Raw genomic sequence first — 22,952 nt, forward strand, 5'->3', positions numbered from 1 at the left:
GTGACGGAGCACTGGAACAGGCTGCCCAGGGAGGTTGTGGAGTCTCCTTCTCTGGAGATATTCAAGTCTCGCCTGGACACCTACCTGTGCGACCTGGTGTAGGGAACCTGCTTTGGCAGGGGGGTTGGTCTCGATGATCTCTAGAGGTCCCTTCCAACCCCTACAATTCTGTGATTCTGTGAATCTCCAATGGCTGTTCTTTGAGCTGAACATCCTCATCCTTGTAGCCATGAGGAAAGAAGGTAACGTGTAATAGGGAAGCTGGGTACTTTGTGACATCTGCTTGGACAGGGAAAGATCATTACTTGGGAAGCCTTGTGCCTTGCTAGGTCACACAGTGTGCAGCTGTTCTGCAGGATTCATAAAGTTGTGAAATGCGTCTTAGATCTTAAAAAAAAGAAACACAATATTTCTCCTTTGTTTGTGGATGGGTTGTCAGCATCTGTGCCCTGAGCTATTCTTTGTCCTTGGGATTGACGACTTTAGGCCTGTAGGACTGCCTACATTTAATTCTGGTGCACCCAAACTTGCCTCTGTATCCCTAAGCTGACCATGGTGTCCCTTTGAAGGGTCCTTGTCCTTGCTGATGCTCATCCCGACAGGTTGCTGAGTATCATCCCGTGGTTGGTAGGAGACAGAGCCCGTGGGTGACAGGTGGTACTTGCCAAGCACAGCCACACTCCAAAATAGAGCCCCAGCAGACAGGCAGCTGCTCTTCAAGCTATGATGAAATACAAATTTCAAGATAAGTTATTTTTCATAACTCTGCTGAAGAACTAAGGCTGAAGGCAACGTTTAAGCTGTCAAATATTTATTGGAGAACTGCTTCTCCATGTGTATGTTACATCAGGCAGTGCCTGACTACTGGGAAAAGCAGTGAATGGAGCACAGGTCTGTACGTGCAAGTTGTGGATATGGGCAGGAGGGAAACCATTAAAGCAGGAACCTATGCTTTACCCATCATTGATCTCTGTGGGATGGTCCAGTCAGATGTAGCTCAGACTGCAGTGCACACTTGTGCAATAGCTTTATCCTCTTACGCTCCCTTTTCTCACCATATCTTGCTTTTCCAGCTGTTTTTCAGAAGGCAGCTAAGTATTTCTCCAGTTCGTGAGAATATTCAGAATGTGAAGAAATTCTACCAGAAGGTAGGAGGCAGAACTTGCAGCCAATCCTGCACCTGTATTTTGTCCTTTTATTGTTGCCTACTTTGTTGTTAGAAGTCACAGTTTCAAAGTCGTTCGAAACAGCTTTTAGTACCTCTTCTACAGCCCATCTCTATAAAGATCTCCCATTAATTTTTGTGCCAATTCGGTGGGAGGAGGGAACATAGCCTTTCTTTAGCAATGTATTTGTCTTTTTATGTGCCTGCTGCAGTTCACTTCTTTGGCCAAACTGTTCTTTCTTTGGCTTTGCAGTTATTTAAACCACTGTGGTTTGTGGACCTTATGCTACCCCATGTCAATTAATGAAACACTCTATCACTTTCTTTTTAATGATCTTCAACTTTTTAGGTCATAGACCTACCTGTTGCATTCCTTGGATGATGTATAGGCTACTTTATCCTGCAGAGATGATCCAGTCTTCATGTGCCCCATCTCAGCTTCTCCCCTGTGGCCTCTGAGTACAAAGGGTTATCAAACACTGATCCATGCAACCAACCTGCAGGTACTCCAACTTTCCCTGGACTTAGTTTTTAGAGTTTTTAGAGCAATCGTGAAACTTTCTATGTGGATCTTTTTGATTTTGGAGCAGAGACGGATGCTGTTTGCACAGGTTCACTTCCCATCACGAATGCTTCATTGATCCGTGCTGGAAACAGTCAGCCTTGTTGACTGCAGGGAGCAGAGAACAGCTGGGGAACTGTTTTTCCCTTTCTTTGTGAACCGAATGGCATTGATTGCTTCAGAACCAATGCATTTTCATTAGGCTCATTTTATTTTCCAGATTTTCATCTTTCACAGTGTTTATGAAAGGAAGAAATTAATGGCTCTTGCTAAATGCTGCTGAGAGGAGCTGGGAAAGCTTCCCAGGGCTTTGGTCTGATCTTTACTTTCCTACATTATATCCTTGAGCTTTTGCAGAACTCATAGCAAAGACCAGAGACTACTGCGTGCCTGTGGCCCCTTGCTGCATTACCCTTTCTTTCCAGACAGTAGATGTCCTGGGAAGCATAAAAGAACACGTGCACTTCAACATGAGCTGTATTAGAGGGGTTTTCAATTTGTGGTATTTCCCCAAAGGCAGCTTGGCACAGTGGGCAGCTGGGTGGTGGTTGGGTGCTTTGGAGCACTGGAGAGAGACAGATTCTCCTGCAAATGCTGGATTTTATCATGTACTTCTCTTATTCTGTGAGTTTGCTAGAGTAGATATATTTACTACACAGTTTCTTTGCTAATTATTTCTAGTGTGGCACTGATTGAGCTGTTAATAAAGTGTGAAGGTGCCTTGCAGGCACATTTTGAGTCTTAAAGAAATGATCTACATCTAAATTGCAAATAGTAAAATTTCCTTACCCACCAATATTAAGGTGATAGCATCTCCACTATTGTAAAATTAATCAAACTTCTCTTGGTGACAGAAATGTTAATTTAAATTTTTCGTCACAATTACAGAGAGAGTTATTGCAGCCTCTGACTTGTAATTAATTTCTCTTTCTTTTCATCACTGCGTTACAGCCCTTTGTAATAGTGATAAATGGAGTATCTACCTGACCTTTTTTTTTTTTTTTCCTATATAATATAAATTACTTTTAGATTAAAAAATATGTATTTCTGGTTAATCAGTGCTTTTCCATAAACAGGCAAATGGAGGAGAAGAGCTTGGGGTGGTGGTGTTGCTTCACGTGTAGGGGACCACAGCTGAAAAGAAGCAGCGACCAAACCCAAAACTAGGTGCTGTCCCTGGGCTATGTATTGTCCCAGTGGAACTCTTTGGAAATGAGTGCACCAGTGGTGCCTATGGCCTTCCAATTTCTGTTGTTATTAAAATACCAGAGCAAAGTGGGTGCTTGCAGCTCTTGGAGCTCTTTGAGAAGAGGTCGAAGCAATTTTCAGGATGAATTAGCAGTTATCTTCAAGCATGTGAGGAGATCTAGAGTGGTTCTGAAGAAAGAGAAGAGCTGTGGTAGCATCTGCCCCTAACAGTGAAAAGAGCCGGGCAAGTCTACACCAGACAGTCTGGCTTTGCTGCAGAGGCAGATGATCAAACTGTTCGTCCATGCACACTCAGAGCATCCTGGGTGATAAAGAGCAGCCAACACAGCTGTCAGGGACACATCATGTCACCCCACCTTGTTCCCCTCTGTGGCAGTATGACAGGATGGAAGGAGGGAGTCAGCTTGGCTGCGATGAGGCTTTTCATGCTGTCTTGCATGTCAGTCTCCAAAGCAGTAGAAGAAAATTGAGTCTATAACAGACTGTGAATGATTGGCAAATTGTGTTCAAGGGGAAGCTATCAGTGATTAGCTGTCAAAGTGGGGAGTTCTTTAGGTGAGGTACCTTATGGTGCCTGACAGTGGTCTGGAACTGCTCAGTATTTCATGTGGGACTTGGGTGGTAAGGTTATGGGTCCCCACATGGTACTGCAGGTGACACCAACCTGAGAGAGGTGACATCACTTTGTAGATCACCACTAGAATTTAGCACCCCTGGAAAAGCTGAGAAATTATCCAAAAGCAATTGAAGTAAAAGAAATACGTTATATATATTACTCCTACAGAAATGAGTGTGTATATGTGGCATCTAGTTTGGATTTGCATTCATAGGGCTGGTGGAACATGCACTTTGTAGAAAGTCTGGGGGAGATGGGTTTCTTTAAGTCACAGTAAAAGGAAGCAGAGAGGGATGAGGTGGTGGTATTTTGGTTCTGCAAATGTTTGCAGCAAGAGAAAAAGTAAGTGAACAGTTCTCTAAGCTCACTGGGGCTTGAAAAAGGGGGGTTGACCATTCAGATGTTTGAGGCTTATCCAAATTGTCTTAGTAAAATCACTTGGGCATTGTACGTTAGAAGTGACTGTGTGTCCAGCAGAGCTGATATCAATAGCCCCTAATTACAGACTATCTTATCTAAATTACTTTATGATATTCAGTGATCTCTGCTACAGAGGAGAATAAATTAAGAGAAAATTGCCTTAGGCTGTACATTCTCAGAAATTGGTAAATATAAAAATTTGAATGTATCTTTGATAAGCATCCACTTCTTTTGGATGCCCATTTGAATTGTGTTTTCTTTATTGGTTAAGTCTCCCATCGGCAGAATTTGTGTCTATGTTGCTGTCTTTGAGTTTAACCCAGAAGAGTCTCCTGTTGAAGGCATTTGGCCACCAACCAATTTGCCAGACAAACTACATTTTTCACTCAAATGCAGTTAATGACCCGAACAAAATGAAATGCTTGTTACGGGTTGATTTAAATAGTGTGGTCTAATGGCAGTATTCTCTCCTCTCTGCCCACTCTCAGTGACCATTCTGCCTTATTTCAACTGGGTAGAAAGGAGCCAAGCTCCTGAAGCAAGGCTCGGAGACACGTCTCTAGGAAAGAGGGGCATATTTAGCTGGGGATTTTTACTTTGAAATTTCCTGACAAAAATTAATTAGAAGAATCATGCAATTACGGTAAATGCATCTTATTGGTCCCCAGTGACTTGTTTCTAAACACAGGGTTATTATTTAGCGTTCATGACAGCAACAAAAAAGTACCAAATAAACATAATGGGCTCTTTTTATGTACAATAAAAATGACGTACAGTAGCTGCATGTTTTACTAATTTGGCTACGGAATCTTAAAGAGATGGCAAAGCTGGGTGGGAATACAGTGGTGCTTCCTGGAGAGGGATGCTGCTGAAATCAGTAGGTGTTGCAGGACATGGTGGCTTGGTTTTCATCAGGACAGTGATGAACTCTGTGCTGTTGCTTCAGAATGAGTAAAACCTTTTTTGATCATTTCTGCCCCAGTAGGACAGGAGTGGACACACAGGGAGTCAGGGAAGGATTGCAGTCGATCCTCATCTTCTTGTCCCTGCTTGCTGCAGGGCCTGTGTTTGCAGGAGTCTGAGAATTGTGATGCAGTTCAGCATCAAAAGTCCAGCAAATTTAGAGATTTTAATTTATTTGTTTCACTTGGGTTTTTAGGGTAAGTTAAGTTTGGTTGGGAAAATCTCATATGTTTATGATTGTCTAATTTGTATCACATGCATAAGGTGAGCATTGAGCCATCCAAGTATACTTTTTTTTTTTTTTTTCATTCCAAGTTATACTGCTAACAGGATGGAGTTTTACTGCTCTATAGTGTGGTTGAGTGTGTTCTGTGATACTGAATGTATACTGCATCATCACTTAAGGAGCACCACTTTGGCTTGGATTCGTTAAGTAGATGGCTAAGATAGGCAAGATAGGTAGGAAGAGTTGCTATCTGGAGATGTCTTTCTTTTTTTGTTGTTGGTTATAGAAAGAGCCTATATAAGAAATCCCTGACTTTGGGATGTCAGGTGATGTGAATCCCACTCTGTTCTGGTCTTATAGGTTGTGCATAAGATCAATTGGTGGAGACATATGAACACTGTAAATCTTTTTACTGCATGTACCAACCATAAAAGGGAGTGATCTTCAAATGACATCATCAACTCAAAGGGCACTAAGAGAAGTTCAGACTTACGACACAATAAATTGTCAAGTAGCCTAGTAATGGACATTGAGTCTGGACAGTTTTGCAAAGTGAGTTCTCTCATAAAATGGTATTCTGCCTCTAAATGGGGGGCTCCAAACCTGCTTAGCTAGTACTACTTGAGCCGCTTTAGTGAGATCATTTTGGATTTCCACAGTCGACCAGTCTTCCCAAATTGCTCCGTGTCTAATGTAATCCCAGATGTATTTACCATACTTCATTGTATTTATAGAGGTGACTAGGCCATGGAGACGTGGCTTACTTCCAGGGACAAGAAGTCCAGGTTCTTCAGTGCATTTTCTTCTTCTAAAAGCAATGCTACAGCACTCAGAGCTTGCAGTGAGCACATTTGTCTTTGCTCTGTGACGATTATCATTAGCAAAATGTATTTCAGTATTTATGGTTACAGGCATATTGACCTTAATGCTACACATGGCAGTGATCGGATCACGGCCAGCTGCCGCTAGGAGAAGGTGCAGGAGTACTACAGGCTGCTTTTTTCTGAGCAAAGAAAACATCTCCAAGGTACTGTGGCTGGGAAGGGCAGTATATAGGTGAAATAAGTCCTTGGTTCAAGTATGATAAATTGTCAGATACAGACTTGTTTCTTTACCTCTCTACTTGCCCTTACTTAGCACACAGGGACCATGAAGCCACATGCTCATTTGCTTCAGCTGCCCTGCAGTAGAGGGAATTGCACTGATCGATGTCAGTTTGAGGATGTAGCCCATGTTAACATCTAATGGTAATTGTGCCAGAACTTGTGCTTGTGCTCCAGTATTCTGCTTTGCAATGTCCAGCTGTTGTTTTATTCAGTTTTGTACACTTGCTATCAATGTATATATGTTTGTATTGCACATTGGTTTTCTCTCAGAAGTAAGGTTCTATTTGTGAGACAAACGCGTGATATCCTGAAGCACAATTCATTATTTTGCCGTAGGTTTAGTGTAATTCCCAGCAGCAAACACGTCTGATCTAAGCCTGGCAAAAAGCATGCTTTTCTATCGAGCAATGTGACAGTCTCCATGACATAATGAATTACACACAGCTGGCTTTTCTCTGGCTTAGGAATTTTGTTTCATTATTACTATATCTGTGCAATTTCTTAATTTTCTCGAGTCTGGGTACTGCTTGCAGGCGTATCAGATTATTCATACGTTAGAGTGAAATATGATGTGAAGAGGAATGCAGAATGCGCTTTATTTGTGGGTAACCGGGTATGTAATGATGTATAAAGAGTCAGGAACTGGGATTTAGCAGTGACATCTCTTCTGCTTTTTCATTCAGCCCCAAGCTCAAATGCATGGGGGAGTTTTAAAGTCTCCTCTCCTAGCACTGCTTCTCTTCTCCAGCTTACCTTTCAATCACATAATGGTTTGGGCTGGAAGGGACCTTGAAGACCACCTAGTTCCAATCCCCCTGCCTTGGGCAGGGACATTTTTCACTGCCCATAGCCCCATCCATCTTGGCATTGAGCTTGGAACTTTGTTCTCCCAGGATATTTTGGGGATGAACTGAGATCCCTTTGACTTAAACAAAATTGACAAGGGTGTTTAGTATAGGATAGGGCTGGGTGCATGCCTGCTCCTTCCCTGCTCAAGGATGAAATGGGGGCCTTTGGAAGGGAAGCCTGAAAGGACAGCTGCACCACTTCTTACTCGTTAGCCTAGCCAGAGGCACTGGAGTTATTGGTCTTATTAGGTATGTGGGGGGCTGATTTAAGTTCTTGCTCTTGTACCTCAAATTAAAGCCTCAAATCTCAGCTTTTCAAACCTGAGGCTGGGTTACTGTAGACTGTTAGATTTATGGAAAAGAAAGGCTGAGGTGAATGTCATCTTTATTTCATCTGAGGAGAAATTGATATGTATGATGTTATGAAATACTTTGTCATAATGTGTAAGTTTGTCTAGCAGGCTTTTTTTTTTTAGTGTAATCACTTCTGACTCCCATTTTCTTAATGAAGAACGTGAGAAGCAATGACTTTGCTCCTTGGGTGCTTTTATTGGTCAAGCATGTTCTCTACTTGTGTGCCCAATTGTATTAAATGCCAATGCCCAATCCCCAAATGCCCTTGAATTTTCTAAGTGATATTTTATTGATGCAACTGCATCTTGTTTGACCTTAAGGTTTTATTACATCTTCACCAAGAATGATGAGAGGCCTCCTTTTGCATTTTGTTAGCACTTCTGTCCTCCTCTGATGAAATATATCTCAATATCATCAAATACTCTGTGGTTTACTGCTGAATCCACTGTGCCTGCGGGTTTTCACATAGGCAGTAGGGTTTGCCCAACTCAGTAACCTATAGGTGGAGCACTTGGCTGCTCTTGCTGATACAGACTTGCAGTCAGGGTAACATTACTCTAGGGCAGTGTTTTGATTTAGTAGTTGATCCATAGTTCCATAAATTACATCCATTGTTGAAGATGAACGATATCACAAATGGGTTACTTGGGCTAATTCAAGGTGCTTTCTTAAGCATAGTAGGTCAATTTTCTAATGGATCAAAGTGGGTGTGTTTCAGAAAGCTGCTGGCACGTGCATATGTACGCTCCCACATTGCATCACATAGATAAAGGCAATTCCAAATTCTCTTCTATTTCAGTGTATTCATGTTTAATCTGGATGGTTTTTTTGTTTGTTTGGTTGTTTTTTTTGAGACTTTCAAAACTGAGCAAAGTACAGGGAACTATGTTACAGGGAGTGACCTGGAATTGATGAGAGTGGTCTAAATGTTCCCTTTCCTTCTCTTCATTTTTGTGAAATTTAAATCACTTGATGTGGAATACTGGTGAAGCACAGAGTAGTCTTCAGGCTGGGTTTTCAACCCACGGTGCCCCCCAGCCTGGTGGTAGTACAAAGCAATGGAAATGCATGTTGTCAGATGTCTGGATACTTCAAGCCGTTCTACTTTCTTTTCCCCTTCTTTTTCATTCCCTTGATGAATTAGACTTGGGAAAAAGCCATAGCATGGATCCATAGTTTGCTATCAAATTAAGCTAAAGCAAAGCTTTTCCTTTTTGCTGACTTTGGCAAATTTTCAGGCTGTCTCCTAAAACTGCACAGAGCTTGTTTATATAAGCTCAAAAATGCAGCTGAGCTTCATGCCCACTCCCCCCCTGACATTTAGAGATGCGGCACAGTCAAAACCTATCGAGAGATGGGGTTTTGCAGGCACTCATTCATCTGTTTAAGAGCACGAACATCTGCTGGCTGTTTGTGCCTAAACCTTCTCAGGTGAACAGACGAGGAGGCATTACCTGCTAGGCATCAGCTAGAAGTGGCATTTCCACATCGTGGCAATGCTTAAGCCAATTTATCCGGCAGGTCCCATCATCTCCTCTTCAGTAACTGATTGTTCTGCACAATGTTCTGCTGGTACTCGGTAGAACAGCAAACCTAAATGCTGATTGTTTTCATCTCCTTTTGTACAAATGTGCAAGTGGAGAACACAGCTTCCATGAAAGATTCCAAGAGAAATTTTATCAGAATGCAGACTGTTGATGTAATGAAATTTTCTCATGGCAAGCACATAGCAATTGCCAATCCTGTACAGTCAATAGACATAACTGGATTTTGTTGCCTGAGAATGAAGTTGCTTTCATATTTTATATCCTGCAATAAGAAAGCTGGAAGCAACAGACTCTGCTTTGAACTTTATTTTTAGTTAATAACAACTTAAGGAGGCATGAGAAGAAATTTTATCGCGCCTCAGTTAAACAAATTCTTCTTTTTTATTTTCATTCTGACTTTTGGCACAGAATTCTCTACACTTCTCTTATTTGTGAATATGAATAATTGTTACTGAATTACTGTGAGCTGCTTTGCTTTCAATACTGGGCTCTGTTTTTTGATGGGGTCTCCATTCACCACTCACACATCAAAAAGGGAGTAAGCCACAGAAAGGTTATCAGCTTCTGGTAATTTTGATGTAAAGGGAGGGCATCTGTCAACATCTACTCCTTGACAGCCAAGTACAAAGGTGGTGGTGTCCTGTCCTTGGAAATACTCAAGGTCAGCCTGGATGAGGCTCTGAGCACCTGATGGGAGCTGTAGGTGTCCCTGTTCATTGAGGGGGATTTGGACCAGATGGCCTCTAAAGGTCCCTCCCTTCCAACTCAAACAATTCTGTGACGAATAGTTGCCTGCCCTTTGATGTAATCATGAGGAGAGACACCACAGAGTTTGAGGTATCAGGAGCAATCATGTTTCAAGAGAATCTGGAGGCAGAAGGCTGTCCTAGGCTAGCTCTTGTGCAACTTCAGGCATTTTGAGTGAAGCATTTGATCTGGCATGTTACTTTTTTCTTTTGCATAACTAGTTTAGTTGACAGCGTGCTGGTTGTGCTCCTTTGATCTCTGCTCGGTTTGACTGTATTTTCAATAACTACTTAGTATAAAAATAAAATGTGCAGGCCCCATCAAATAAACTAATTAAGGATTAGAATGAAAAAGTGTCAAAATCCGAGACCTCGCCGAGGCAGATTAGTCACTGCATACCAGACACGATCTAATAACTAATGGGTTGCTGTAGTAACGGGGGAATCAATACCCCTTGGCTGGTCGGGGAGCTGACAGTAATTTCTGCTGGGTCATAGATTCTGGAAAATGAAGTGCCACCTACTACAGCACAAGTAATCTCTGTGGACTTTTTGACAACAGCACATCCTACAAAGTTTATATCAAAGAAAATATTAATCTCTCAAGTCTGCTTGTTTATCTCTGCAGAGGTTATCTGATATTGTTACAGCCACAGACAATTAAGTTTAGGCTCCTATGTGAACTCTCAGTGGGTCAGCTTTGGAAAGAAGCCTTTGGGTTTGCTTACTGGTGGATTAATAGGTTGTATCTGTCCTGGGGCTCTTGGGTTGTGGAAAGGGAACCTGCAGGAGCACAGTCTGTTATCCCAAATCTGTCTTCTTACTCAAGGAAAAACTCCTCCTAGAGTCAAAAGGAGTTTAACTGAGGTGGAGGAGACGTGCACTGAAAAGAAAATGATTATTTGCAATCAGGCTGTACATCTGGCCTTGTGGCTGCATGTGTTTGTGTCTCAGTAGCCAAATTTCCATGGGAATAACCATGTTTCCTTGTTTCTTCTGGCTTGATGGCAAACCCTCTGGGGTGGGAACACTCTTCTGTGTCTGAGCAGTAGTGAGAATGATGTCAGCTGTGCACAGTCAGTGCTGATGGATGACAGAGAGGGACTTTATGCCATGCCAGAGAGAGCAGCAGGACAATCTCTGAGATTATAGTGAAGTAAAAGTGGGTCTGTATAATTTAATCTAAAGCCCAACTCAGAGAGGAACAAGCCCACAAAAAAGTACCTAGCACACAACCTTAGGAAGGAAAACAATGGCTGATATGGACTCTGGTGGGGGAACCGTGAATGGTGAAAGGAGTTAATGTTCGTTGGGGAGTTATGGGGGATAATAAGGACTTTTTCCAAACATCTAGGGGGATGGTAGTGCTGAAGAGAAAGTAGGCCACTCGCTAATGAGGGGAATGGTGGTGTTAATTATGTCTTGAAATTGCCTAAGATACTGAGCTCCTGAAATTCATCTTCAGCAGAAAACCATCAGGAAAATAAGTTCGGGCAATTAGGAGGAGGGGGAGAAACTGTGTAAAAATAGCCTGGATAATTAAGAGCAGATAAGGGAACATCTAAGAACCAGCAAGAAGTGCAAAGAGAGCCTCCTGGCTTTGCTGAGCTCCACCAAACTGATCTCACAGGCACAGGGGATGTGAAGGGAAGATCCCTGCTCTTCTGGGGGGAACGCCAGGCTGCAGGGGCACATCTGTCCTCGTGCTGTGCTCATGGCAGTGCCTCCTCCACTGCTGTGCTCAAACCTCTGCTGTGCTCCTGGGACATCGGCTGGGGCAGGATTCAGCTGGGGTCAACACAGAAGCACTGGTGGTGACATCCACAGCCCTGCACAGGGGCCAGCGGTGGGCAAAGGCAGCTCTGAGTTCCCATTAGCTGCTCCCTGTGTTTTTGGGTCCAGCATATGGCAGGGAAAAGCCCAGCACTAACTCTGGTTTTCCACAACAGCTCTGCAGCTGCTGCTGCTGTTTGTGCTGGTTGGTACATAATGTTGGTGAATAATAATACCTGACCTGGTGGAACGAGAGCTCTTTTATCAAACACATTTAAAGAAAAATGACAGTCCGTGTAGCTTGTAATGGAATGGATGATAAATCACAAAATGGGGAAAAACAAATGTGTTACTCCTGCTGGTATGAGTTCCTGCTCAGAAGGTCCATATGTTATATTTTTTTGATGACATAAATTTAATGGAATTCTCTAGAAATGCTGACCAGAAGTCAGCATACAAAGCAGTCTCAGGAAGTTTCCTAATATCTTTGTTTGTTTTAGGTAATAGATCTGTTGATGTGTATCTCTCCTATTGAGTGCTGTGATAGGATGCTGTAATGAGATTACAATATGGAATGGGAGCTCCACGAAAGTGGCAGTATCAGAAATGTCACCCCCTAACAAATTAGCAGTTGCAGTTTGCCCTCTGGTTACAAAACCTTGTTCCTTTTGTCTTTTACTGTAACTTATAATAACAAAGCCTGTGATGTAAATGTCTGCAGGGTATGTTTCCAGTAGCTAAGCGTGAAACACGTTTCAGTGGGGATACGGGGGGGAAAAACAGGCATTTTTTAAAATTCAAGACAAAGGATTTTTGGCCTTGGGCACTCCAGCTGCAGCTGCTGTCAATACAGGGGAGATGGGACTGCGTTTTCTATTTATTTTTTTCTTTAAAGAAAGAAAAGATACCCAGCTATCTGATTATAGAATCCACAATATTAAAATATCCGCAGAAAAAGTAGTAATTAATTCCTTTGGAGTCTGACTTGTGATGGAGAAGTTGCACATATCAAATGAGTGAGGCGTAGCTTGGATTTACAGCCTCAGAGCCTGGAGATCAAACGAGGACCTAAAATGAGATTTATTTTATTTTAAATTTTATTTCTAGCAGCAACTAGAAATTCATGGGACTCATTGCAAAGCCCAGTGCAGAGATCCCCTCCCACATTGGCTCCTATTGTTTCCCTTCGTTTCAACAAAAGAACCAGAGCTCATTGGTTAGGTATAAGGAAGTGCTGGGTTTCATTTTTAAGATGCTACGGAGGAAGCTTAGATTATAGCTGCTTGATACATAATAGTGACACTTCATTTATCCAGGCAACTGGGTAGTGCCTGAATAGCGCCTGTGGCTTAATTATTTACCTGTAGCTTAATTGGGTGTAATTTTACTGAAGAGCCTGTTTATTTTCCTATGGAGAGGCTCTAAGATGCTGCTAAATGAGAATGTTACCGGTCCCTGCCGGTGCCCCCTCGCATCAGCAGTGCAGAACTCGTTAATACCTGCAGAAATTTGGCCCACGTGATGTTTTCTCTGGTGCCATCAGCCTGTGCTCTCTGAGCACCTGGCGAGCAGCTGGGACCTCCACTGCAGGAGCAGAAATGTTCTGTGGTAGCAGGCAGAGCTCACTGTGCTCTCTCTTTGTTGTTTATTGGCCTCTCACTTGGTTTTAATTCTCTCCAAATTCTGCACCGTTCAGTATTTCTGTCTGAGAGCTCAGAAGGATGACTTGATTGGGATCAGATACTCCAAGTTATGCTCATATCAGTGTCTGTGGGTATTAGATACCCATTGGATACACAGAGACAGACCAGGGACTGCACCCTGGACCAGCCATCCTTATTTAGATGACCCTTTCAACATCAATGTGTTGTTCTTGGGTGTCTAAGAATAGTTTTCCTGCGTGAGGATTGAATATCAGAGCTTTGCATGCCCTGGCTAGAAGCTAAGCCAGCGCTTGTATCCAAGGTGTGCAAAAGCACTTCCTAGTGCTCTGCCCATGTGAAGTGCTGGGGAAAGATGTTTATCTCAAATATCCATTTAAATCAAACCAAGTGTGCTCAGACAAGTTCTGGCTAGATTTTGAATTCAGAAAGCTCTGATTTTCTTTCCCTCCCCCTCCTCAGTCCAGGACCCTCCTTTTGAATCCCTGTAGGCAATTTCCTTACAGTACTTAGAACTCCAAGCTTCATTGGACTTCTACAACAACAGAAGCTTTGTATCATTGTTTTTTTTTCCCCAGAAATGCTTAGTTTCTATTAACATCCTTACAAAAGGGCAGTGTATTACTACTCGGTGATCCCAATGATAAATGAAGCACATTATATGTGAAGTAAAGGCTCTATTTATCCTTGCTTTTTTTTTTTTTTTTTTTTTTTTTTAAAGTCCCAGCAGGTTTAATGCAAGTAGCTTGCAGTGACCTTCATAACAAATCAAGAATAAACCTCAATGCATTCTCACAGAGGTGAATGGTGTTGCAGACTCTTTTTATTGAAATAACAACAGTAAGAGTGACGAGTTGTATTATTAGTATTTGATAATGCAAAAAAATTAATGCCCACTGAAAGCCAGGTGCCAGCACTACTTGATTGTTTACCAACATAGTCATAAAGAAACAGAGTTATTAAAGGATCTGAAATCACTCAGTAATTCAGCTCCTGACATTGATGGATGGAACTTGGCTGTTCCTCTTTGCTAAAGCTGCTGACTGGATAAATGTTTTATTCATGAAGCCCCGGGCAGGAAGAGATGCCAAAGGTTTAAGAATATTTTAAGAAACTCTTTGAGATGTCAAGCAAGTTATCAGGTGTTGTTAAGCAAAGGAGCTGAAGTACTACATTTAAACATAACCGAGCTCTCAACATATACAACAACAATACATCAAAAGCCAGGATGCAATTCTTGTCTCAAGCAGCATATGGATGATGAGTTAGGAATACAAGTCCTTTTATTTCCTGCACCTTTGTACCTTCAGTCATCTCACAGCCCTGTCTCTTTCAGCATTGTTATCCCAAAGGGAATTTTTACACATCATGTTTTGAATTTAGTCTGGGAAACAAATAAATATTTAGATACCAAACCCTACAAGGTCACACATTCAGATCAAAGACAAAGTAGTGATACGATGACAATGTTCATGGAAATGAACAGTTGAGATCAGAACTAGCAAGACTTGCCTGAGCTCTTGGTGGGAGATGTTGTTCAAAATGCTAACTAGTGCAAGAAGTAATTATCAAAATACAGAATAACAAGGAATTTCCTTTTGCCCCTTCACCGTACTCATGCTTCCTCTTAGTCTCAGGGCAGTGTTCAGCAAGGGCAAGCCTACAGTTCCTGACCCATTTGATGAGGCAGTGGTAGTTTGCAGCAGTTGTAACATAGGTGATTACTTCAATGCCTTGTTCCTGTTCTATGAGAATTCTTCAGATCCAGATACTTTGTTGATTTTTTTTTTTTTTTTTAATGGAAAGAAATGTTTTGTAGAAAAAATTTTAATGAAGCGCTCTATAGCCCCACAAGCTCCATGGACAAGTGTTTGAATATTTCATAATCTGTATTAATAACTTCTTTTAAGTTTCTACAGTCTCATAAGAGCAGAACAGATGAGCCCTTGATGGAACTGAACTGTCAATCCGAACATAGTGACATTAGCAAATAGCTCTGTTTCCAAGACTAGCTGCATGAAATGTCCCTTCTTGCCAAGGGAGCAGCAAAGTACAGTTTAAATGTCCCCTATTATGACATCTCAAGAGTATAAAAATTGGGAAAGGTATTAAAAATGAGTAATTAAAAATGAAGAGTGATAGGTAATGGTGAATAAAAAGTAGGTAAGTACTGCTCTCCTGCTGCCCTTTTGGTTTGCAGAGACTCGGCTAAAGACCAAAAGCATATTTCTCCCCGGCCCCAGTTAAAATTCAAATCCTATGGACTGACAGTGCAAAACACTGTCAAAAAAGCTGTCAAGTTGTATCAAATGAATTACTGTATTACCTCTCTTTATCTGTCAAAGGCATTGATTATTTTCAGTGGAGGGAGCCCTCTGACAGTTGCTGAAACTGAAGAATCCTGTGTTGAAACAATTTGGTTGACACATGTCACTATTTCCTAAACAGACAAGTCAAATATGTTATTTTTGTCTCTGTCTGTGGAGAAAGCATGTTTATGTACTATTTTTACAGAAGATAAATAATACAGAGAGAAAGGAACATCCATTAGCACTTCACTTTCTCTGCTATTTTTATCGATGTTTTTATGTAGCATCTTTATAAAAATGTTCCTCTTTGCATAAGAACTGGTGTGCCTTTGGTGGCTGTGATATGTGACAGGGATTTTCTTGGATGCCCCCAAGTAATTTAGATAGTCTGCAAACCATATTAATGCCATTCTTGATTGCAGCTGGTAGTTTACTGTTGACTGCTCTAAACTTCTATTTCCTACCACTCCCATGCCTGTAGCAGTGAGATAGGTGTCATATTCCAAAGAACACCTCTTTATATTGCAGATGGACAAACTGACAAGGACGAAGTAAGGACTATATCATGGAACTGCTGCCAGCTTTTGGAATGAAGTTTGTGCCAAACTCTGCATTGTTGCTGATTTTCACATGATGGATGTGGAAATGCCTGGTTTTATCAGAACTGACTTTGCTGAAGATGCCTTGCAGGACTGCAGAAAGGGAAACCCAGCTCTCCTCCAGCTCAGCTCTGTCGCATCTAGTGCAGCTGAAACTGTACTGAAGGAAGGACATATCCAACTCCCTCTCCTGGGAGGAGGCTGATGAGTGACAGTGTCATGGTGAGTTACTGACCATTAAAAGGTGAGAACTGGCTCAAGCAGCATCAGTCAGAGAAGGCTAATACCCTTGTACAAAGTCTTTATTATTCATTAGCACATATTGTGCTTCCTCATAAATATAATTCAGGCTACACTTGTATTGCATTAAGATAACACTAAATCTTTCTATAATTTGAAGGAAATACTGCTCCCAGCTGTTGTTGCCTAAATGAGCTAAACAAAATCTGAATAAGTGCAATGGGAACAACTGTGAAACTCGAACTGCATTTGGCTCTGATGTCTTTTGGTGTCGTTTGTCACAGAAATGGTTGCTGGCAGACCTCTTTGCTTGTGAACGCTGTGGCTCTGGGCAGATGGATATCACATCTTGACTGCTTCTGAGATGTTCCAAAGTCTTAAGGTACTACAGCACTTATGCTGATTTTGGGGGAGTTGGGTAACTCAAGGAGTGATGAATTGGGCTGATGGTGGAGTAGGTTGTTATGAGCAACCTGATGGTCTTTCCCTGTGCCCTGGAGCATGTGATTGTTACTGGGGTGCTGCAGCTTCATGCAGCCCACATTGAATATTACTGGAAACAAGGTGAGTGGGTCTGGTAGCCAGTTTCTCAGACATCCAGCTGCCTCATTTGGTCTCATCATGACAGAAGTAGGGCCCTAAACTTCAGCCATGACCTACCCTGTGAAGCACATCCCTGTTTACAGAGAATTAACCCGGATGAAATCCAGCATTTAAGCATGTTCTCTATTGCTGGCTTCTCCTGAGGCTGTATGCTTTTCAAAGAGATATCGCTGTGTTTGTATTTGTGCACTGTTGTAGATAGGGTCCTTGCCCATGTGGCTGCTCAAGAGCTGCCAAGATGACTTAATAATAATACTAAAAATAAACACGTGTAAATACGGATAACAACAAGCTCAGAGTTCTGACAGCTCCAAAGGGCTTTGATCTTGCATTGGTAGGGATCAGGATGCACCGCCTCTCCAGATGACAGGCTTGGATGGAGAGAAAAAAAAAGCAATAAACACAGCCTGTAAAGTGTGCCTCCATCGTCCTCCCCAGAAACCCTCCCCCATTATGTCTGATGATTTACTAAGAGAGTGTGGCTAAGTACCAGCAACAAGCAACTGAAAAATTAACCCCAGCAAGCTGACAATGCCACACCCGACCCCAGAAGTGTGCAGCGTTGGTCAGCCAAGTGGTAATGGCTTGGTGTAAAGCAGAGAAGAAATGTGCCATTAAATGAGAAGCAGAGAGCGGGCTGCTGAGCGGTGATGGCTGTTAAAAGATACAAACCAAAGCGTGGCCCTGACAGTGCATTATATTCCAAAGATAAAGAGAGGCAGAGGCAAAAGCAAAACAAATGGGGCTTCTCTGTACAGATGGCCAAAAGGGAATTGCAACATAAACCCCACCAGCTGGAAATTATGGCTATGGACAGCCTGCCTGCTGGGGAGAGAAACCCAGCTCTCAGGGCTGGTGCTGGCCAAAAACCTCCTGGCCAAGGGGAAAATCCTGCACGTGGTTTGGAGGAACGTCTGTCCAGCTGTGCTAATGGCTGCTGGTGCTGTTGAACTGAGGGCAATGAAGGAGTGTGATTTAGGGGGGAGTGGCAATCTGTGATTTCCTTTTTTTTGTCTAACTGCAGATTTGGTTTTTGAGTAAGTCGGATTTATGCTGCTCTCAGACAATTTTGCTAATAAGGCGATGAGTCAGAGAGCCCACAGCAGATGGGAATCTTCAGCTGAGGTAGAAACCATTGTTGTTTTTTTTTTCCTAAAAGGAAAGTAGCTATTTTTCTTTTCCAGAAAGCTGACCTCTGGAAAATGTGATGATTTTTCCTTTCTAGCAGAAACATGGCTTTTTCAAATAACACCTAGCTATGCTTCTGGACTCTTATACAGAAGTTCTCAACGAAAATAAATAACCTGTGATGGGTTGGTGTGTCATATGCTGGGGGAAATAAATAAGTAAATCTATATAAAATCAGCTCCTGTAATTAATAACATCTCAGAAGGCAATTCCAAAGGCTGTAGTACTAAGTGGTGATGTGAGATGAGCTCTTCAGGTATCTGAAGAGTAAAATGTCTGTTCCTGTCTGTGACTGCAGGAGGCCGCTGCTGAGAATTTGGGAATAATTCTCTGGTAGGAACATATCTTACCTAAATCCTAGGAAAAGGGACTTCTATCTAGATATGAAACAGCTGAAGATTCCCTTCATCTTTCTTCTTCCTCTTGTGGATATTCAGAAACTTGATTCTTGCTGAAGTAATTCAATGCATTTTTTGAGGGAACAGCATCCACTCTATAGGAAGTCTGTGAAGGATGGCAGTGAGCATGAATATATCATTATAAAAAAGACATTCTGCATTCAGAAAACCACATGTGGTCTGAATTTCTCTGAGAGGGGTATTTCTCTTCTTAGACTATGGAAGTGTGTGCTACGTAGGTCGACAAAGCTTTTACTGGCGCAGTTTTGTTTAGAATGCCTTAGAAACTTGTCATGTTCACCTTTCTTGAAAATTATATTACAAGAAGAGAAAGTGGGTTTGTTTGGCTTGGTGCTGGGCAAGTGAGCACACTCTGGGAAGAGACGGAGGCTCCTCCTCTCCATCCCTCTCTGTATGCTTATAGTGTAGGTGAAGAAGGATGAGGTTTGAGATTAAAAAAAAAAAAAAAAAAAAGCTTCAAAAATAAGTTAGACTCCTATTTATGCTTGAAAACATGCATTCTTTAAAAATCATCTCTCTAAAGATGCTGAGTAATCACATAAATGATCATTTATTTATCAGGCACCCATGTGCCTGTGCCCACAAATGGGTGAAATTTGATGCTCCAAAATTTAATCAAATCTAAACATGGTTAAGGGTTTCCTTCACATTTACTGAAGCTATATTATTCATCAAAATGCTGATAGAAAAAATTGATGCAAGTGAAGTTACTATTAATTGGGTGGTACAATTGGTCTTCTAATGGGGTAAGTTTCAAATCAGAAAAAGATCTTGAGAACTCAATGGAAAACATCTGCTCGTGTCTGAGTAGTGATCAGGAAAGCATAAATATTAAATGGCATGACATTAATTTGCTGAATAGAGGACAACACTGAAAATATGACAGTGTTGTTCTAGATGATGGTGATGTGGCCTCACCTTGAGAGGCATGTTTGGTTTGGTTACCCTAATTAAAAAATGATAGAGCAGGAAATAGAAGAGGTTCAGTGAAGGGCAACAAACCTAATCAGAAGCATGGAAAATACTTCAGTGGGAAGATTTGCATGCTGAGACTGCAAAGGTTAGGTCTGTTTATTTTAGGGAATACAATACATGAGTTGTGCCACTGAGAGACATGCTATGATGGATATAAATAAAATGGCAGTGCCATGACTCTTTCCTCTCTTGGATAAGAAAGAGACATCAAATTAAAATCAAAGTAAACACACTGAACAGCTGTAATAGGAACCACTTTTAACCTTAGTTTTAATTAGCCTGGGGGACTCATTGCCACAAGGTAGAATATTGAGACCGACAGATTGGCATTGTTTATATGATTGGAAATATCATCTCCAGTTAGATGGGCTGGAGTTTCATCTTTTGTACTTCTGTGTATACGCTCAGTGGAAGTCCTCCATTATGCATACTACTGCATAATACTCCATTATGGGATTTTATGGGGCCTTCTGAAGCATCTGGCAGAGGTTGGTCTCTAGGCCATTGCTTAACTCTAGCATCCTGTGCTAGTGACAAGCACTGAGCTATAGTTCCTGGACGAAGAACATACTTGTAGAAGTTTGACTTGTTGGCTTTTTCCCCTCTGCACCTTTACTGGCTTTCCTGTGAGTGAACTGAATACAGTGGAAGAGAAGAGATTTTTACTTCTATGGAAGGTGTCCATTTGCCCATTCTGGACTGGTTTGTTTTACTTCCTTTGCCCTTTTAATAGCTTGCATTCCTTACAGTCTTTAATTATTGCACATTTCTCACTCCAAACCAGCTGCCATCCATAAACTGGTCTAGCAATTATTTCTCTGGCTTCAGAAAATGGCTATCATGAATTCAACGGCAGTAGGAACAGGTGGACTGCAGAATGCCTGTTTGATTTTTGGTAAACAGCATTACAAAATTGGCACTTTGACTCAGTTCCTCTAACAGACTAGTTGTACAGCTTCTGTTAATAAGATACTGCATATTTTCCGTTGTCACAGCATAAGTTATTTGTCATTGCAAGACATTCATTGCTTTATTTTTTTTCTTTCAGAAACGTGTGTAAAGTTAAAAATGTGTATGAAATACCCATGGGATGGAAATCTTTCCAAAATGCACAGTGGTACTTGGTTGGAGAGAACCCTTTGGGAATAAGGGAGGGTGCAGATGAGCAGGCAGAGTCAGAGCAGGCTGAGCCCAGCGTATGGAGCCAGCACAGATGCTCTGCTCTGTGCAGTTCCTGTTCTGTGCCCAAAAACTGTGCTCTGAGACACTGCGCTTGTCGGACAGTTTAACCTAATAGAGAGCTGGTAACTTGGCACGTCAGAATCCTGTGGTCTGTTCTTGGCTCTGTGCATCCCTCCTGGGTGAGCTTATAGAAGATGTGACAACAGCCTCAGTCCTCTGCAAAATGGGGTTTCTGATCTTCTGGTCCTACACACAGACTGTGCAAGCTACTGAGGAAAATCACAGAATGATTAGAGTTGGAAGGGGCCCTTAAAGACCATCTAGTCCAATTACCCTGCAATGAACAGGGACACCTACAGCTCCTTCAGGTGCTTAGAGCCCATCCAGCCTGACCTTGGATATCTCCATGGACGGGGCCTCCACCACCTCTCTGGGCAGCCTATGCCAGTGCCTCATTGCTCTTACTGTAAGATACTTCTCCTTGTATCCAGTCTAAATTTCGCATTTTAGTTTGAAACCATTTTTCCTTGTCCTGTCACTGCTGAAAAGTCTGTCCCTTTCCTTCTTATAGCCGATCTTCTGCTACTAGTTGCCCAAGGACGCAGGAGATGTAGGGTGCCTCAGTTACCTTGCTGCCCTCTCCGTGTCACCTGGCAGATCAAGGAGAAGGCAGAAGAGCAGCCTTCATGTCTGCAGGCAGCTCCTTGAGAGCATTGTGCAGAACTCATTCTTCATTTCAGGTTCAAAGGAGCAGTAAATAGGCTCCTTTCTTACAGCACCTCAGGAACGGCTGCTTAGTGGTGACAGGGGAGATGATGCTATGGCACTGCTCAGCACACGTGCAGGAGTCTGTTCCTTGAGGAGTAAGGAAGGGAAAGATGCAAACTATTCTTCTTTTCCAGGAAGCAAGAGATTTGCTTCTTTCATGTTAGCAGCTCCTCCGCAGGACAGCAAGCTGATGGTTCTTCATCTTAAGGGCAAGCTGGCTGACAAAGGTGGGCTGATAGCAGCTTTTTGCAATGTCTGATAGATATTACATGGAAGAAAGCACTGTTCCTGCCCACTGGGACACCTGAGAAGCCTGTTCTCTGCTCAACGTGCTAGCAGTGCAGCTGTTAAAACTCTGGAACATTTTTGGACAAAGAGCGCTATGTTCCTATGAGACTTTAAAAATGAATTAATAGAACATTGATTTAACTTACTGGCTTTTTGCAGTGCCTTTGTTTCCAGGCAGTAAAAGTCTGCTTGCCAGTTGTCCAGTCAGAAGCCAATATCTATGAAAACCTGCCCCCAGGCTGTTTGTGGAGGGCCGCAGTTAATTAAGATATGCATTCTCATCCCTGCTCAGAGCTGTGTGTGAGAGAATGTAAAAAGCACAACTAGACAACTGTCTGTTCCTCCTGTTTTGAGAATCATTCTTGATCCCACAGTGATTGCCAGCAGCAGACAAGGAACAGAGCCAGAAGAGTGAAAATTAATAGCGGTGGCATCTGAAATCCCCATTTGTGAACTTAAAAAAAAAAAAAGTGCCTGCTTCAGATTTGGACTTCATTTGCAGGGGGGAAATCTCATTCCCTCCAGTCTGAGTGCTGGAGAAATCAAAAATAGCGTTTAAAGACTCCTGCTGCCATTTTGCACAAAGCTTCAGACAGCACATGAGCTTCGTTGTGATCAAATGAGGTATGTCCTGATGTTTGCATGGCTGTGTCTATTCAGCCACATGCCTTCTATAAACTGATTGTGTTCTTAATAGTCAAGGGCAAAATGGCATCTTGAAGGGTTTCTTCTCGCATATCAAAGCCTTTTGCTTATTGATATGCAGCCTTTGTGAATTGGAAAGCATTAGCACTTTGTTTTCAGTGTCTACATCTTCTCACTTTCTTGCCATCATCTTCGTCCTAAATGGTGCATGTTCGCTTGAGTTCTTACAAGGAATGTGCTACAGATGGAAGGCTGGTGAAGGAAGCAGGACTGTGGAATGGAGCAGGGTGTATGGTGATGGTACAAATCCTCTAGGTACCACTTGGTCAGGGAACTCATGGGCTTGTGTCCATGAAGGATAGGCAGATTGGGGAAGGTCAGTGAGGGGATGTGGCTGTGGTAAGGTGTCCACCATCTCTCACTGACCATCAGAAGCTTCTCTGGAAGTAGGTTCCTTGAGCTGTTATGGTTCAGTGTACCTGAAAGGCAGCTGAGGAGAACTCTGAAGGCATTCAGCAGCTCCGGAGCCATTCATTCCCC

The 22,952-nt window shown here is 42.2% G+C and overlaps 1 long non-coding RNA gene across 1 annotated transcript in view; it reads left to right on the forward strand.

Moving 5' to 3' along the window:
- The window catches only part of LOC116217177 (uncharacterized), a 130,353-nt gene that overhangs the window by 26,413 nt on the left and 80,988 nt on the right, over nucleotides 1–22,952 (forward strand). The window contains exons 3-4 of the long non-coding RNA XR_014886304.1: nucleotides 16,034–16,326; nucleotides 16,629–16,726. This is a non-coding gene — a long non-coding RNA (uncharacterized LOC116217177). The remainder of the gene's footprint in view (nucleotides 1–16,033; nucleotides 16,327–16,628; nucleotides 16,727–22,952) is intronic.

This window comes from Meleagris gallopavo, chromosome 14 (assembly GCF_905368555.1).
Source record: "Meleagris gallopavo chromosome 14, MGAL_WU_HG_1.1, whole genome shotgun sequence".
NCBI classification, from domain to species: Eukaryota; Metazoa; Chordata; class Aves; order Galliformes; family Phasianidae; genus Meleagris; species Meleagris gallopavo.